Source organism: Scyliorhinus torazame, chromosome 7 (genome assembly GCF_047496885.1).
Source record: "Scyliorhinus torazame isolate Kashiwa2021f chromosome 7, sScyTor2.1, whole genome shotgun sequence".
In the NCBI taxonomy this organism is placed as follows: Eukaryota; Metazoa; Chordata; class Chondrichthyes; order Carcharhiniformes; family Scyliorhinidae; genus Scyliorhinus; species Scyliorhinus torazame.
Window position 1 is genome coordinate 43,221,668 of NC_092713.1, and position 18,384 is coordinate 43,240,051.

Below are 18,384 nucleotides of genomic sequence, written 5' to 3' on the forward strand. Positions count from 1 at the left end.
AGGTCCTTCCAGCTGCCTGCCAGCTCCTGGACTATAACGGTAATGCCATCACGGCACTGGTGTCCTGCCATCTACTCATCTCTAACCGGAGTACCTATGCACGGCTAAGGTTTGAAAATTGTCAAGCCGGACAGGGCATCCTTACTGGGCGCCCTTTGCATGGGCGCGCATGCCTGCAAAAAGCTAAACCTGGTGCAGCAGGTTTATTCAATGACATCCTCCAATGTGGATCTTTAAGCTGGCATTGACGACATCCTCGCTCAGTATCCAGATGTGTTTGACGGGATGGGCACTTTGCCATATCGGTACAAGGTCCTACTGCGACCTGATGCCAAGCCAGTGGTCCATGCACCACGCCGGGTCCCGGCTCTGCTGAAGGAGGGCAGCAGGGGATCATTTCCAGGGTAACCGAACCGACTGACTGGGTCAGCTCGATGGTGGTGGTTAAAAAACCCTCTGGAGACCTGCGCATCTGCATTGATCCCAAGGATCTCAACCAGAATACAATGCGTGAACACTACCCCATCCTGAAGCGGGAGGAACTCACCAGTGAGATGGCACATGCGTGGTTTTTCGCGAAATTAGATGCATCACATGGATTCTGGCAAATCCAGCTGGATGAGTCCAGCAGAAGGCTCTGCACCTTCAACACACCGGTTGGCAGGTACTGCTATAACCATATGCCGTTCGGCATCGTCTTGGCATCGGAGATATTTCATCGCATCATGGCGCAGGTGATGGAGGGCATCGAAGGGGTTCGTGTGTACCTTCCAGCCAGCGCAGAGTAAGGAGACACTTCAGCAGCATGAAATTGAAACCTCTCCGTGGTCCAAGGTTGGCATCGACCTCTTTCATGCAAATGGTCGTGATTACGTGTTAATCATTGATTACTTTTCCAATTACCCTGAAGTCGTGAAGCTCTCAGACCTCACATCTCGGACCGTCATCAAGGCCTGTAAGAAGACGTTCTCCAGGCATGGTATCCCACTCACTGTCATGAGTGACAATGGCCCGTGCTTCAGCAGCCATGAATGGTCTCTGTTTGCCCAGTCGTATCAGTTCAAACACGTCACTTCCAGCCCACACTATCCGCAGTCAAACGGTAAAGTTGAGAAAGGGGTGCACATAGTGAAGCAGCTCATCTGCAAGGCCGTGGATTCTGCGTCTGACATTCACCTTGCACTGCTTGCGTACAGGGCGACCCCACTGTCCACTAGCATGTCGCCGGCTCAACTCCTGATGAACAGGGACCTGCAAACGACACTTCCAGCCATACACGTGCCAACCTGGATCACCTCCCGGTGCTGTAGAAGGTGCAGCAACTCCGAGACCGGCAAGAACAGGGCTATGATGCTCACGCCACCGATTTAGACCATAAGACATAGGAGCGGAAGTAAGGCCATTCGGCCCATCGAGTCCACTCCACCATTCAATCATGGCTGATTTCAACTCCATTTACCCGCTCTCTCTCCATAGCCCTTAATTCCTCGAGAAATCAAGAATTTATCAACTTCTGTCTTAAAGACACTCAACGTCCCGGCCTCCACCACCCTCTGTGGCAATGAATTCCACAGACCCACCACTCTCTGGCTGAAGAAATTTCTCCTCATCTCTGTTCTAAAGTGACTCCCTTTTATTCTAAGGCTGTGCCCTCGGGTCCTTGTCTCCCCTGCTAATGGAAACAACTTCCCTACGTCCACCCTATCTAAGCCATTCATTATCTTGTAAGTTTCTATTAGATCTCCCCTCAACCTCCTAAACTCCAATGAATATAATCCCAGGATCCTCAGACATTCATCGTATGTTAGGCCTACCATTCCTGGGATCATCCGTGTGAATCTCCGCTGGACCCGCTCCAGTGCCAGTATGTCCTTCCTGAGGTGTGGGGCCCAAAATTGCTCACAGTATTCTAAATGGGGCCTAACTAATGCTTTATAAAGCTTCAGAAGTACATCCCTGCTTTTATATTCCAAGCCTCTTGAGATAAATGACAACATTGCATTTGCTTTCTTAATTATGGAATCAACCTGCAAGTTTACCTTTAGAGAATCCTGGACTAGGACTCCCAAGTCCCTTTGCACTTCAGCATTATGAATTTTGTCACCGTTTAGAAAATAGTCCATGCCACTATTCTTTTTTCCAAAGTGCAAGACCTCGCACTTGCCCACGTTGAATTTCATCAGCCATTTCTTGGACCACTCTCCTAAACTGTCTAAATCTTTCTGCAGCCTCCCCACCTCCTCCATACTACCTGCCCCTCCACCTATCTTTGTATCATCGGCAAACTTAGCCAGAATGCCCCCAGTCCCATCATCTAGATCGTTAATATATAAAGAGAACAGCTGTGGCCCCAACACTGAACCCTGCGGGACACCACTCGTCACCGGTTGCCATTCCGAAAAAGAACCTTTTATCCCAACTCTCTGCCTTCTGCCTGACAGCCAATCGTCAATCCATGTTAGTACCTTGCCTCGAATACCATGGGCCCTTATTTTACTCAGCAGTCTCCCGTGAGGCACCTTATCAAAGGCCTTTTGGAAGTCAAGATAGATAACATCCATTGGCTCTCCTTGGTCTAACCTATTTGTTATCTCTTCAAAGAACTCTAACAGGTTTGCCAGGCACGACCTCCCCTTACTAAATCCATGCTGACTTGTCCTAATCCGACCCTGCACTTCCAAGAATTTAGAAATCTCATCCTTAACAATGGATTCTAGAATCTTGCCAACAACCGAGGTTAGGCTAAATGGCCTATAATTGTCCATCTTTTTCCTTGTTCCCTTCTTGAACAGGGGGGTTACAACAGCGATTTTCTAATCCTCTGGGGCTTTCCCTGACTCCAGTGACTTTTGAAAGATCACAACTAACGCCTCCACTATTTCTTCAGCGATCTCCTTTAGAACTCTAGGATGTAGCCCATCTGGGCCCAGAGATTTATCAATTTTTAGACCTCTTAGTTTCTCTAGCACTTTCTCCTTTGTGATGGCTACCATATTCAACTCTGCCCCCTGACTCTCCTGAATTGTTGGAATATTACTCATGTCTTCTACTGTGAAGACTGACGCAAAGTACTTATTTAGTTCCTCAGCTATTTCCTTGTCTCCCATCACTAGATTACCAGCGTCATTTTGGAGCGGCCCAATGTCTACTTTTGCCTCCCGTTTGTTTTTAATGTTTTTCAGAAACTTTTACTATCATTCCTAATGTTACTGGCTAGCCTACCTTCATAATTGACCCTCTCTTTCCTTATTTCTCTCTTTGTTATCCTCTTTGTTTTTGTAGCCTTCCCAATCTTCTGACTTCCCACTACTCTTTGCCACATTATAGGCTTTCTCTTTTGCTTTGATGCATTCCCTAACTTCCTTTGTCAGCCATGGCTGCCTAATCCCCCCTCTGATAACCTTTCTTTTCTTTGGGATGAACCTCTGTACTGTGTCCTCAATTACTCCCAGAAACTCCTGCCATTGCTGTTCTACTGTCTTTCCCACTAGGCTCTGCTCCCAGTCGATTTTCGTCAGTTCCTCCCTCATGCCCCTGTAGTTACCTTTATTTAACTGTAACACCTTTACATCTGATTCTACCTTCTTTCTTTCAAATTGAAGATTGAACTCTACCATATTATGATCACTGCCCCCTAAGTGTTCCCTTACTTTAAGATCTTTAATCAAGCCTGGCTCATTACATAACACTAAGTCCAGAATGGCCTGTCCCCTCGTGGGCTCCATCACAAGCTGTTCCAAAAAGCCCTCCTGTAAACATTCAATGAATTCCCTTTCCTTGGGTCCACTGGCAGCATTATTTAGCCAGTCCACCTGCATATTGAAGTCCCCCACGATCACTGTGACCTTGCCTTTCTGACATGCACTTTCTATTTTGTGGTGCATTTTGTGCCCCTGGTCCTGACCACTGTTAGGAGGCCTGTACATAACTCCCATTATGTTTTTTTTGCCTTTGTGGTTCCTCAACTCTACCCACACAGACTCCACATCATCTGACCCTATGTTGTTTAGTGCTATTGATTTAATTTCATTCCTAATTAACAAGGCAACCCCGCCCCCTCTGCCCACCTCTCTGTCTTTTCGATAGGTTGTGAATCCCTGGATGTTTAACTGCCAGTCCTGAACACCCTGCAACCATGTCTCTGTGATGCCTACCACATCATACCTGCCAGTCACAATCTGGGCCACAAGCTCATCTACCTTGTTCCGTACACTGCACGCATTTAAATATAGCACCTTTAATTCTCTATTGACCGTCCCTTCTTGTTTTCTTAGTGTGGTGGACCTTGGTTTACTGAGCCTTTCCATACACTGTGTCATATTTTGTGGGATTGGGACTATCGTAACCTCTCCTGAGTTCTGTCTTTTCGTGCTTTTTTGTATTCCTAAGCAGCTACGCTTCCCACTGATTACTTCACCTCTTGGTTCCCTGACTTTCTCTTCCCCCCCAATCTCTAGTTTAAAGTCCTATTGACCACCCTATTTGCTCTTTTCGGCAGAACACTGGTCCCAGCTCCGTTCAGGTGGAGACCATCCCAACGGTATAGGTCCCCCCTGTCCCAATCTGATGCCAATGTCCCATGAAAAGGAACCCCTCTTCCCCACACCACTCTTTCAGCCATGTGTTAACTTCCCTTATTCTTGCCTCCCTATGCCAATTTGCACATGGCTCGGGCAGTAACCCGGAGATTATGACCCTTGAGGACCTGTTTTTTAATTTGAATCCTAGCTCTTTATAATCTCTAAACAGGTCCTCTTTACTAGACTTGCCTATGTTGTTGGTACCACCATGGACCACAACAACTGGATCCTCCCCCTCCCTCTTAGGTATCCTTTAAAGCCGGTCAGAGATGTCCCGCACCCTAGCACCAGGCAGGCAACATACCATGCGGGACTCTTTATCCTGCTCACAAAGGATACTATCTATCCCCCTGATAATAGAATCCCCTACAACTACAACTTGCCTATTTACTCCTTCCCCTTGAATGGCCTGCTGAACCATGGTGCCTTGGTCAGCTGACTCATCCTTCCTGCAGCCCTGTTCGCCATCCACTCAGGGAGCAAATGCCTCATACCTGTTGGACAGGGTCAAGGGCTGAGGCTCCTGAGTTAGAACATAGAACATAGAACGATACAGCGCAGTACAGGCCCTTCAGCCCACGATGTTGCACCGAAACAAAAGCCATCTAACCTACATTACAGAACATAGAACGATCCTGACTGCTGGTTCCCTTTACCTACCTGATTTGTAGTCACACCCTGCTGTCCCTGGCCACTGGCAGGATTTAAACTACTTACTCTGACAGGTGTGACTGCCTCCAGCTCCCACATCAAGCAGCTCAAGCACATCACCTGACCAGCCATCACTAATTAATTAATTAGTTTAATTTAAGTTTACGAGTTTAGCTGTGTTTTTTTTTTAATTTGGGGCAGATTTGCTATCAACCAATCAGATCACAGCTTCCCTCTGACGTCACTTTTGGAAAAAAAAACTGGAAAACAGGAAGTTACCGTTAGGTTTTTATACTCACAGAGACTGCTCCTCCTCCTCCGAACGGCTCCCGAAATTAGGCCCGAAGAAAGAGAGAGAACAAAACAGTCAGGAAAAAGCACCTTCTCCCACTCTTCACCGAATTACCTCACTGCACAAATTACCAAATTCTCACTCTGTCTGTGTCTCACTCACTCAGGCTGTGTCTCCTTGACCTGCGCAATGCTTACTAAGTGCGCTTTCTGTCTGTCTTTTATACAGACTTTCGGATGACTCACACTAAAACTTCAAAGAGAAGAATACAATGTGTACCTTTCTGCCCCTTAACAGGCCTCAGGTGACTGCCAGATAACTGCCTCTCAGCAATTAGGGTTGGGGCAGCTTCAGCCAATCAGACACTAATCTACACTGCACTTTTAACTGAAAAACAGCACAATTAAATTAACCACTTACCTTTCCTGGTTACCTCACTGCACCAAATTACCAAATTCTCACTCAGGCTGTGTCTCCTTGACCAGCGCAATGCTTACTAAGTGCGCTTTCTGTCTGTCTTTTATACAGACTTTAGGATGACTCACACTAAAACTTCAAAGAGAAGAATACAATGTGTACCTTTCTGCCCCTTAACAGGCCTCAGGTGACTGCCAGATAACTGCCTCTCAGCAATTAGGGTTGGGGCAGCTTCAGCCAATCAGACACTAATCTACACTGCACTTTTAACTGAAAAACAGCACAATTAAATTAACCACTTACCTTTCCTGGTTACCTCACTGCACCAAATTACCAAATTCTCACTCTGTCTGTGTCTCACTCAGTCAGGCTGTGTCTCCTTGACCAGCGCAATGCCCGTGTTATCCCCATCAGACACTGTTCGGGTCAAGATCCTGATGGAGGCTGGTCAGCTCCATCTGTCATTGTTCGACAGGCTGCCCCCCGCTCGTATGTTGTGCGTCTGGCTGATGGTTCTGTTGTGTGACGAAACAGACGGGCACTGCGCAACGTTACCTGCCCGCAACCACATTCTTCTCCGTTTCCTTCTGTTGTTTTGCCCCCGGCTGATACCTCGGCTCACGAGGCCACCAGTCAGGCTTCAATCCCGCCCATCAAGGTGCTGTCGTCCGCACCACCACCTCCCCGGCGGTCGACCAGGATCAGACGCAAGCCACAGAGACTGGACTTATGAACATTTGTTCTGTTTGCTGTGTTCTGTGTTCTCGCATTGGACAGCTGTTTTCACATGTACATATGTTCACATCCACTGCATGTATATATGTTAATATTGGCCTACTCTTGTAAATACGTTCACATATGTCATCCAAGCATAAAAAAAAGGGGAGATGGCATGATATGCAGACACACACATAATGATATACAGACAAGCAGCTAATGGACACAGAGAACAGGAAATGACCAATAAACAGGCAGAACACTCAGGGGTAAGATCTGACTTAAAAGACACGAGGCACACACAGTCCGCCTCTTTCCACTGATGAACATCTAGAGAGTCAGTCAAGGGTGTTGTTACAATCACACACCTCCACCACGTGGCTAAGAACTAGCCTGGTTCAGTCAGACAGAGTAACCACACTGAAGTTAACAGAGAGTCAAACTCACAGAGAACTGTGCTAACTGTGCTTTAGTTCAATAAGCCTGATTGAATTAACTTCAAGGTCTGGAGTATCTTTCTGATCTAAACTGCATCCAGTTGCAGCCAGTGTTAGACCAGTGTACCTTCCATGACACATTCCAGACCCAAACCACTCACTGTGTGAAAAACTGTTTTCACACATCACATTTCCTTCTTTTGCAAATCACCTTAAATTTGTGTCCTCTCATATTGAGCCTTTTGTGAACGGGAACAATTTCCCCCTATTGACTCCGTCCATGCACCTCGTCATTTTAAACATCCCTATCCTTCCAGATCTTCTCTCCAAGGAGAACAATCCAACCTTTTCAATCTATCCTCAGAACTGACATTTCTCATCACTGGAACCAGTCTCCCAATGTGTTCACATCCTTCCTATATTGTGGCGCCCAGAGCTGTACACACTATTCCAGCTGAGGTCTAACTAGTGCCTTGTGGAAGTTCAACATATCCTCCTTGCTCTTGTACTCCTTAATAAAGCCAAGAATACCAAATGCTTATTAACTGCTCTCTCCACCTGTCCTGCCACCTTCAATGATCTATGTACATCTACACCCATGCCCCTCTGCTCCTCCCCTTAAGAATTCCCCCCTTTTTTAATATTGTCTCTCCTTGTTCTTCCTACCAAAATGCATCACCTCATGCATATCCGCATTGAACTTCATGTACCCATTCCACCAACTTGCCCATACCCTTTTGAAGTTTTACATATCCTCTTCACAGTTTACAATACTTCTAAGTTTTGTATCATCCACAAACCTTGAAACCATCCACTGAACATGAAGTTCTAGATCATTAATAAATATCAGGAAAAGCAAGGGCCCCAATACCTACCCCTGGGGAACACCACTACAATCCTTCCTCTGTTACTACTGTGCCTTTTATTCCATGAACTATAACTTTTCTCACAAGTCTGTTGTATGGCACTGTACCAAATGCCTTCTGAAGGTCCATATACACCAGATCAATAGCAATACCTTCATCGACCCTTTCTGTTACCTCCTCAAAAAACTCCAGCAACTTAGTGAAACACCATTTCCCCTTCTGAAATCCATGTTGGCTCTTCCTAATCGACCCACATTTTTCCATGTGACTGCTATTTCTTAGTCAGAGTTTTTTCCTCTGGAACATTACAAAGTAAAACAAATTAATTAATTCCACTCTGAAAGAACTGACAAACCAGTTTTCAGAGAACATTCAGGAATTTTCACTGATCCGGGAGGAAGTTGAGTGGTCAAAGAAAGAGACTGCGGCACTGAAGGAAGCAATTGCACATTTGAAAGAAACCTGGGAAAAACGTGATTTTCCCAAACAGGGATATGAAGAGGCAAAAATCTAGAACATAGAATAGCAAGCACAGTAGATGTTCTCTTTTAACAGCTCGAAGTTTTTCAAATACAATTGGCTCAATCACAATTGCAGACGAGAGCTTGAAAGATGATATGCCATCAATGAACACACGACGAGTGGTGAACGTAACTGAGGCTTTAATAAACTAACCGGAAAGTCACCTGGCCTCGGATCCCGAACTGAGGCAACGGCGGAGACTAGCCACCTGTACGTCGAGCCCAAGGGAGGCGGACCCAGCAGGCAGCAGTTTACCACATTACATATGATACAGAGGCAGTTTACCACAATACACATATTATATATTACAGTGGTTCGGACCCAGCAGGGACAAGCCCAGGCATGTAACAGTACAACAATACAATACAATACAGTGGTTTACCACATTCACCCCCTGTTAAAAAAATAGTCCAGCGGGGGTGAAGTGGATTAAACATCAAGAATGTCGGGGGGCCTTGATCCTCCGCCGTGATCGCCTGAGTCCCGGCTGTGCTGTGGGCACCGGTGACGAGACCTGCGCACCCGGGAGCGTGTCGACCTCTTCTTCACCCAGTAGTTGAGTCGGTGGAGGGGGGGCGGTGTGTAGGTGGGGGTGGTGGTGATGGCCGCCAGTGGGCCTACGGGTGCCAGACCTTGAAGTAGCTGGGTAGTGGTGGAGGGAGACGGTGTAGGATGGGGGGGTGGTGGTGATGGTCGCTGGGGAACCTGCAGGCGCCAAATCCCAGAGGGAGACTGTGTCCTGTCACCCGTCATGATGTGCCACGTAGGCATATTGTGGATTGGCATGGAGGAGCATGACCTTCCCGACGAGGCGATCTGATTTATGGCTCCTCGCATGCTTCCGAAGGAGGACAGGCCCTGGGACTGTCAGCTAGGACGGGAGCGAGACCCCGGAGGTGGACTTACTGGGGAAGGCAAACATACGCTTGTGAGGGGTCTTGTTGGTGGCAGTGCACAGGAGCGACCGGATGGAATGGAGCGCGTCGGAGAGGACCTCCTGCCAGTGGGAGACTGGGAGACTTCTGGACCGTAGGGCTAGGAGGACGGCCTTCCAGACTGTCGTGTTATCCCTTTCCATCTGTCCGTTGCCCCGGGGGATGTAGCTGGTCGTCCTGCTCGAGGCGATGCCCTTGCTGAGCAGGAACTGATGCAACTCATCGCTCATGAAGGAGGAACCCTGATCACTAGGGATGTAGGTGGGGAACCCGAGCACGGTGAAAAGACTGTGCAGGGCCTTGATGACGGTGGCAGAGATCATGTCAGGGCACGGGATGGCAAAGGGAATCTGGAGTACTTGTCAACAATGTTGAGGAAGTACACGTTACGGTCAGTGGAGGGGAGGGGCCCTTTGAAGTCGATGCTGAGGCGCTCAAAGGGGCGAGAGGCCTTTACCAGGTGCGCTCTGTCTGGCCGATAGAAGTGCGGTTTGCATTCCGCGCAGACCTGGCAGCCCCTGGTCACAGTCCTGACCTTCTCGATGGAGTAAGGCAGTTTGCGAGCCTTGATAAAGTGAAAAAAACAGGTGACCTCTGAGCGACAAAGGTCATTGTGGAGGGCCCGGAGTCAATCTACTTGTGCACTGGCATGTGTACCGCGGGATAGGGCATCTGGGGGCTCATTGAGCTTCCCAGGTCGATACAAGATATCGTACTTGTAGATGGAGAGCCCGATCCTCCACCTCAGAATCTTGTCGTTCTTGATTTTGCCCCGCTGTGTATTGTTAAACATGAAGGTAACCGTCCGTTGGTCAGTGAGGAGAGTGAATCACCTGCCGGCCAGGTAATGCCTCCAATGTCGCACAGCTTCTACAATGGCGTGGGCTTCCTTTTCGCAGGAGGAGTGTCGAGTTTTGGAGGCATGGAGGGTACGGGAGAAGAAAACCACGGGCCTGCCCGCCTGGTTGAGGGTAGCGGCCAGAGCAAAGTCCGACGCATCGCTCTCCACCTGGAACGGGATGGACTCATCCACAGCGTGCACCGCGGCTTTGGCAGTATCTGCCTTGATGCGGTCGAAGGCCAGGCGGGCCTCAGCCATCAGGGGAAAAACGGAGGATTTAATAAGTGGACGGGCCTTGTCCGCATAATTGTGGACCCACTGGGCATAGTAAGAGAAGAACCCCAGGCATCTCTTCAGGGCCTTGGGGCAGTGGGGGAGTTCCAGGAGGGGGCGCATGCAGTCGGGGTCGGACCCTAGGACTCCGTTTTCCACAGCGTAGCCAAGGATGGCTAGACAGGTTGTGCGGAAAATGCATTTTTCCTTATTAAAGGTGAGGTTCAGGAGTTTAGAGGTGTGGAGGAAGTGCCGGAGGTTTTCGTCATGGTCTTGCTGATCATGGCCGCAGATGGTGACATTATCTAAGTATGGGAACGTGGGCCTCAGCAACGTACTGGTCAACCATTCGGTCCATTTCTCGTTGGAAGACCGAATTCCCATTGGTGACGCCGAAGGGAACCCTGAGGGAGTGGTAGAGGCGGCCATCTGCCTCGAAGGCAGTGTATTGGTGGTCCTCCGGGCGGATAGAGAGCTGGTGGTACGTGGACTTCAAATCAACTGTGGAGAAGACTCAATACTGCGCAATCTGATTGACCATGTCAGATATGCGGGGGAGGGGGTACGCATCGAGCTGCGTGTACCGGTTGATGGTCTGACTGTAGTCGATGACCATCCGGTGCTTCTCCCCAGTCTTGATGACCACCACTTGGGCTCTCCAGGGGCTGGTACTAGCCTCAATGATCCCCATTCGTAGGAGTCGCTGGACCTCCGACCTGATAAAGGCCCTGTCCCGGGCACTGTATCGTCTGCTCCTAGTAGCGACCGGCTTACAGTCGGGGGTGAGGTTAGTGAAGAGCGAGGGTGGGGCGACCTGAAGGGCCGCGAGGCTACAGACGGTGAGGGGGGGCAGGGGTCCACCGAACTTTAAAGTAAGGCTTTGGAGGTGGCACTGGAAGTCGAGCCCCAGTAATAGGGTGGCGCAGAGATGGGGAAGGACCTAGAGTTTAAAGTTAGCGTACTCTACGCCTTGTACGTTAAGGGTCGCGACACAGTACCCCCGGGGTTTTCGGGAGAGATCGGGCCTGGCAGGCTTTTGCAAAGTGGCCCTTCCTCCCACACCCGTTGAAAGTCGCGTTCCGTGCAGGGCAGCGTTGTCTAGGATGCTTACCCTGGCCGCAAACGTAGCACCTCGGGCATCTGGCGTTGGCGGGCTGCTGCGCGGCACAGGCTTGCGCTGCACTTGAGTCGGGTGATGGCAGTGCCCACGATGTCCACGAGGGTGCCACGCGGTCGGAGGTGTAGGCGTCCATGTTCTGGGAGGCCACCTCCAGTGAGTTTGAGAGCTGCACTGTCTGTGGGACGCCGAGTGTACCCTCTTCTAGCAATCGCTGGCGGGTGTAGTTTAGTTTCATGCCTGCGACATAAGCGTCCCTGACCAACAGCTGCGCGTGTTGGGTAGCCGATACCGCCTGGCAGTCACAGTTCCTGCAGAGTACCCACAAGGCATGCAGGAATTCTGCTAGTGATTACCCAGGGCGTTGTCGTCTCGTGGCAAGAAGGTGCCTAGCATACACTTCGTTTACCGACTTTACATTGTGTCCCTTCAGCAGCATTATCGCCTCCGTATACGAGGGGGCGTCCCTGATGAGAAGAAAGACTTGGGGGCTCACCCATGCGTGGAGGATCTGCTTCTTTTGGAGGTCGGTGAAGTCTTTGGTGAAAGATCCGTGGTACGCTTCGAAGCAGCTTAGCCAGTGCTCGAATGTTGCAGTGGCGTCGGCTACCTGTGGGTCCAGCTCCAGGCGATCAGGCTTGAGTGATGAATTCCTCTTAGATGTTTAGTTTATTAAATTGATGTGCCATCAATGAACACACGACGAGTGGTGAACGTAACTGAGGCTTTAATAAACTAAACGGAAAGCCTCCTGGCCTCGGATCCCGAACTGAGGTAGCGGTAGAGACTAATCACCTTTATACCGAGCCCGAGGGAGGCAGAGCCAGCAGGCAGTAGTTTACCACATTACATATAATATAGTGGCAGTTTACCACAATACTCATATTAAATACTACAATGGTTCGGACCCAGCAGGGACAAGCCCAGGCATGTAACAGTACAACAATACAATACAGTGGTTTACCACAAAAGATAACACAGAGGAACTATATGTTGCCAAGGAAAAACTGATCAGTGGAGAGAATGGCAACAGGCAGATCTTTGAGCTGATGTAGCTCATCCCTAACCAGCCTTTTCCTCTCCTGAGGAGTGATGACTGCATTACCCTGGATCTCCTCTCAATGGTGGAGATGTAAAGATGAGCACTGTCTTTAGCAAGACAGAACAGCAAGTCTTGAGCACTCAAACAATAAAGAGTATTTAAATTTGGATTTCACATTCGATATCTCTTCTGTTTTTGTGGAGGTTTGTCCATTATCATTCCAGCTGCTGGCAAGTCCCCAATGGTCAGACCAACGTACTACCCACAAGATTACCATGATGCAACTTCCAGCCAGCATGCCACAACCACAAGGGATGCTGGAACCTGGTTGCAGTCTCTCACCATCCATAACAACACAGAAGTGAACGTACCACTGACCTTCTTCTTGCCACAGGAATGTTCTTCCTCAGAGGGGATCGAGACAGTTCAGATGGAGATAGAAGAAGAAAAAGCAGCAGCAAGACGTTGAAGACCATGTTCATCCATTCTGTACGAAACGATCGAGAGTGACAGAGAGTAACCATATAATCCCTACCATACAGAAGGAGGCTATTCGGCCCATCGAGTCTGCACATACCTCTGAAAGGGCACCCCATCTACGCCTACACTCCTGCCCTATCCCCGGAACCCCGCGCATTGATCATGGCCAATCCACCTAACCTGCACATCTTTGGACAGTGGGAGGAAACCGGAGCACCCGGGGGAAACCCACGCAGACACGGGGAGAATGTGCAAACTCCACACAGACAATCACCCAAGGCCGGAATTGAACCTGGGTCCCTGGTGCTGTGAGACAGCAGTGATAACCACTGTGCCACCCATTTATATGTATATAGGTACAAGTAGTTTCAAAAATCTTTCTGTTAACATACAGAAGACAATGAAGACCTCCTTCACAGACGCTTTCTGTAATCATGACCAATACAATACCTTGAACTGTACTCAGTACTCCTGATGTGGTCTAAGCTGGGCTTTATGTAGCTGTAGTAAAACGTCCTTCTGTTTTTATTCTAGCCCTCTAGTTGTAAAAAGGCCATTAGCTTTTTTCAACTATTTTTTGTGGCTGACTGTTACATTTTAGAGATCTGTGTGCTTGGACACCTAAATCGCTTTGGAACTTTTCACCATTTCATTGTCAAACCGATCCATTTCTTTTTGTTTGGGTGCAAAATGGATGACCTCAACTCAATCACATTTAAATCTACAGTTTGACCCACTCACTTCATCTATCAATGGCTTTTCCAAATTTGACATTCTACACCGTCTGCACCATTTACTGTACCACCAATCTTTGTGTCATTGGCAAATTAGATATATAGCTCTCTACTCCGTTACGGGGAGATGGCGGCGGAGTGATATTGTCACCGGACTAGTAAACCAGAGTCCTGGGGTCCTGGGTTCGAATCCCACCATGGGAGATGGTACAATTTGAATTGAGTAAAAATCTAGAATTAAAAGATAACCATGAAACTGATTATTATAAAAACCGATCTGGTTTACTAACGCCCTTTTGGGAAGGAGGTCTGCTGTCCTTCCCTGGCCTGGCCTACATGTGACTCCAGATTCACACAGCGATGTGGTTGACTCTTAACTTCCCCTCACTGAAATGTCTAGCAAGCCACTCAGTTCAAGGGCAATTAGGAAAGAGCAACAAATGCTGGCCCAGCCAGCGAGGCCCAGCCAGCGAGGCCCAGCCAGCGAGGCCCAGCCTGCGAGGCCCAGCCAGCGAGGCCCAGCCAGCGAGGCCTAGCCTGCGAGGCCCAGGCAGCGAGGCCCAGCCTGCGAGGCCCACTTTAATAAGGACACAAAGAGTCCACACCGAGTAAAATAAAAACAAAGTTTGAGTTATACAATCGACCCCTACCAGGTTCCTGCTTGGTTGGTGCCTTACTGGTCGATTTTATGTACACGGGGTATTTGAGATACCCCGCCCCTCACAGGGAGCCCGTACTCTGCAAGGAGCATGGGGAAGACAGGTATTCTCACCCCTTAGGTCGCGGCGGGATATGACATTCCCCCCCCCCCCCCAAAGTCTGAAGACCCCCTTGATGAGTGTTGAGAGGGAGAAGGAGGAGCAAGCAGAGGATGTCGGAGTCTCTTCAGCTCCAGTAAGTCCTCATGGAGCTGATCCGCTGGATCAGTCTCCGTGTACCGCGCTGGTGAATGCCATATGCGGCAGGAACAACGTGGCGGATGATCGTCAGGAGGTGCCTGAACTATACCAGGTGTGGGCCCTCGTGGGAGGCCAATGGGGGGGGTTTCCATTAATGTCTGATGGAGGGGCAGCAGGCTATGAGGGGGGATCTTGAAAGCATGGGACGGAGTGGATACTGAGGGGGAATGCCGATGATGCTTCCATTTTGGGGTTGGAGGGAACCCCGATGATTTCCGGGGGAGGGAAGCCCCCAACACCTCCATGGTGGGGGCTGGGGGCCGTTCAGTATTAGTTCTGATTGGGGCGCCCTATATAGATGGTGCCCTGACCTCTGTGGAGCCCTGACCTCTATCAGGCCCTGCCCCATCTGAGTGATGGTGTAAACCCCGCCCTTTGTTTTTTTTTCTTGAAGGAGGCTCAAGATGTGGAGAGAAAAATGGACTGGAACTGGAGAGCTACCCGCTAGTTTTCCGTCTGAACCTGACACTTTGTCTAATACTGGTAAGAATTTGCCCTTACCTTTAAATGATCATTTTCACTATTGTTTCTGACTGAGACTCCTCCAAGCCCACTCCTCACAAAATACCAGAATATCTTTATACTTATCTTTCCTAAGCGTGATTATCCTTAAGGACCTTTGCTCTTGCCCTGTTCAGACATTCCCAATGGTTCCCTCCTGTCTCAGTGTCACAGGAAATGGAATCCCACCTCTCAGACCGCTCCTTCAGCCACAAAGAACAAAGAGAACAAAGAACAAAGAACATTGCAGCACAGGAACAGGCCCTTCGGCCCTCCAACCATCCTATCCATGTGTTTATCAAGATGCCTTTTGAACTCCGTTAATGTATCTGCTTACACAACCTCCCCTGACAACGCGTTCCAGGCACTCACCACCCTCTGCGTAAAAAACCTGCCTCGCACATCTCCTCTAAACTTTGTCCCTCGGACCTTAAACCTGTGCCCCCTGGTGACTGACCCCTCCCTCCACCCTGGAAAGAGTGCCTGCCCATCCACTCTATCCATGCTCCTCATAATCTTGTAGGCCTCTATCAGGGCACATCTCAACCTCCGTCTTTCTAATGAAAACAGTCCGAGTCTGTTCAGCCTCTCCACATAGCTAACACCCGCCCGATTAGGCAACAGGTGTTTTTACGGTCATTTAGGCATATCCCTCAGCCTAACATCATGTCGGAAACACATCCTTTGTAAATGTCTATTGTGGCCCTCTCTATCCCGTATTATTGAATCCTCTATCTCCATTCTGATTCTCTCCCCTTTGTGCAAGAAAAGGCTTAAATTAGCTTGGCAGGGGGATTGGCATCTGAGAGGGAATCCAAATAGGAAAGGAGCAATGTTGGTAATGGAAGGAAGAACAATAGTAAGCAGAAGGTAGCAGAAGCAAAGGCAAACACCAAATAGAATAAACTGTGGAAAAATGTTATAAAAGCAACCAAAGGCTCTCTGTCTGAATTCTTACTGCATTTGCAGCAAGGAAGATGAAATTATGACACTAATAGAAGTAAACGGGTATGACCTAATTCCAAATACAGAGATGTGGCTGTAGGGTGACCAAGCATGGAAACTGAAAAGAATATTCAGCATTTATGAAGGGTAGGCAAAAAGGAAAAGGAGTTAGGGTTAGTACGTTAGCGAGGGAGGATCGTTGATCAGAAGATCAAAATATAGAATTAGTTTGGGTGGAGCTAAGCAGCAGCATGGGGCAACAAACCTTTATGGGAGTTCTTTATAGCACACCAAGCGGTAGTAGTAAAGTAGGACACGGCATAAATCAAGAAATCAGAGGTTGTATGTAACAAGGGTAATACAGTAATCATAGGGGACTTCAATCTGCACACAGACTGTGTAAACCTAATTAGCACTAATGTCGCGGAGGATAAATCCCTGGAATGTAAACGAGATGGCTTTCCAGAAAGATTTGTTGAGGAACCAATTAGACAATGGGCTATTTTAGATCCAGTATTGTGCGATGAAAGGGCTAATTAATAATCTCATTGTAAAGGAAGCGCTAGGGAAGAATGACCATGCCGTTTGATTATCCTTTATCGACTGCGTTTTGGCATTCGGATAGTTCAGGCTTCGGATATGACATACTCTACCGCAGTGAGTATAGTTAGGATGAATAAGTAGTGACTTGTGAAAACCTAACTAGTAATGAGGGGTTTGAGAACAGTGTTTTTGTCCCTCAGAGGTACGGTAAACAGTACCAAGCAAGGGAAAGCAACCTCTGGCAGAATGGACCTGGCACCCATACCAGTACTTCCAAAGACTTGTTGATTCCATTTGGACCAGGTACGGGCAGCATGGTAGCACAGTGGTTATCACTGTGGCTTCACAGAGCCAGGTTCCCAGGTTCGATTCCCGGCTTGGGTCACTGTCTGTGCGGACTCTGCACGTTTTCCCCTTGTCTGCGTGGGTTTCCCTCCGGGTACACTGGTTTCCTCCCACAAGTCCCGAAAGACGTGCTTGTTAGGTGAATTGGACATTCTGAATTCTCCCTCAGTGTACCCGAACAGGTGCCGGAATGTGGTGACTAGGGGCTTTTCACTGTAACTTAATTGCAGTGTTAATGTAAGCCTACTTGTGACAACAATAAAGATTACTATTATTATTGTTATTTGCCCGAGGGGCGGCATTTTCTTGATTGAACATAGCTGCCATGTTAAGGTTTGGGTCAGAAGCAAAAACTCTCGCAACAGCTGGGCACAAGGTGAGGCAAACAGCTAGACTTCCTACGCTAAAGGCCGTGTCCTGTCGGGGAGGCTCGTGTCGGCACGTGTTTCAGACCTCCTGCACAACACATGTTTGGTTTTTGCATGCATTTGATTTTCGGATGCACGGATAAGGATACTTGACCTGTAACGTGGAACTATTTTATATTACTTTTAGAAATGATACAATTAAATCTGAAACTATGGCTTGACTCGAAATAAAGGGAACTACAAAGGTAAGAGGGGTAAATTAGCTGTGATTGGTTGGAAAACTAGGATAATAATAATAATCTTTATTAGTGTTACAAGTAGGCTTACATTCACACTGCAATGAAGTTACTGTGAAAATCCCCTAGTCGCCTGTTCAGTTACACGGAGAGAGAATTCAGAATGTCCAATTCACCTAACAAGCATGTCTTTCGGGACTTGTGGGAGAAAACCAGTGCGCCCGGAGGACACCCACGCAGACACGGGGAGAACGAGCAGACTCCGTGCAGCTAGTGACCTAAGCCGGGAATCAAACCTGGGACGCTAGCACCGTGAAGTGACAGTGCCAACCACTGTGCTACCCTGCCGCCCTATAGGTATAATGGAGACAGGCAGTGGCTAGCATTTAAAGAATTAATGCATAGTTTACGACAAGTATAGATTCCTTTGAGGTTTAAAAACCCAACAGGAAAACCGATCCATGGCTAAAAAGACAATTTAAAGATTGTATTAGATCAAAGGAAAGACTCATTTGGAATTCAGCAAAGGAGGCCCAAGAAACTGATAAAGAGAAAATAGAAAATAAAATAGCAACTATCCAGA

The 18,384-nt window shown here is 48.4% G+C and overlaps 1 long non-coding RNA gene across 2 annotated transcripts in view; it reads left to right on the forward strand.

Moving 5' to 3' along the window:
• LOC140427273 (uncharacterized) overlaps nt 1-18,384 on the forward strand; it is a 123,481-nt gene that overhangs the window by 25,319 nt on the left and 79,778 nt on the right. The window contains exons 1-2 of one of the 2 annotated variants that reach the window (XR_011948425.1): nt 15,265-15,346; nt 17,753-17,810. This is a non-coding gene — a long non-coding RNA (uncharacterized lncRNA). Of the gene's footprint in view, nt 1-15,264; nt 15,347-17,752; nt 17,811-18,384 lie in introns of those variants that run through there. The other variant, XR_011948424.1, reaches the window with a different exon arrangement.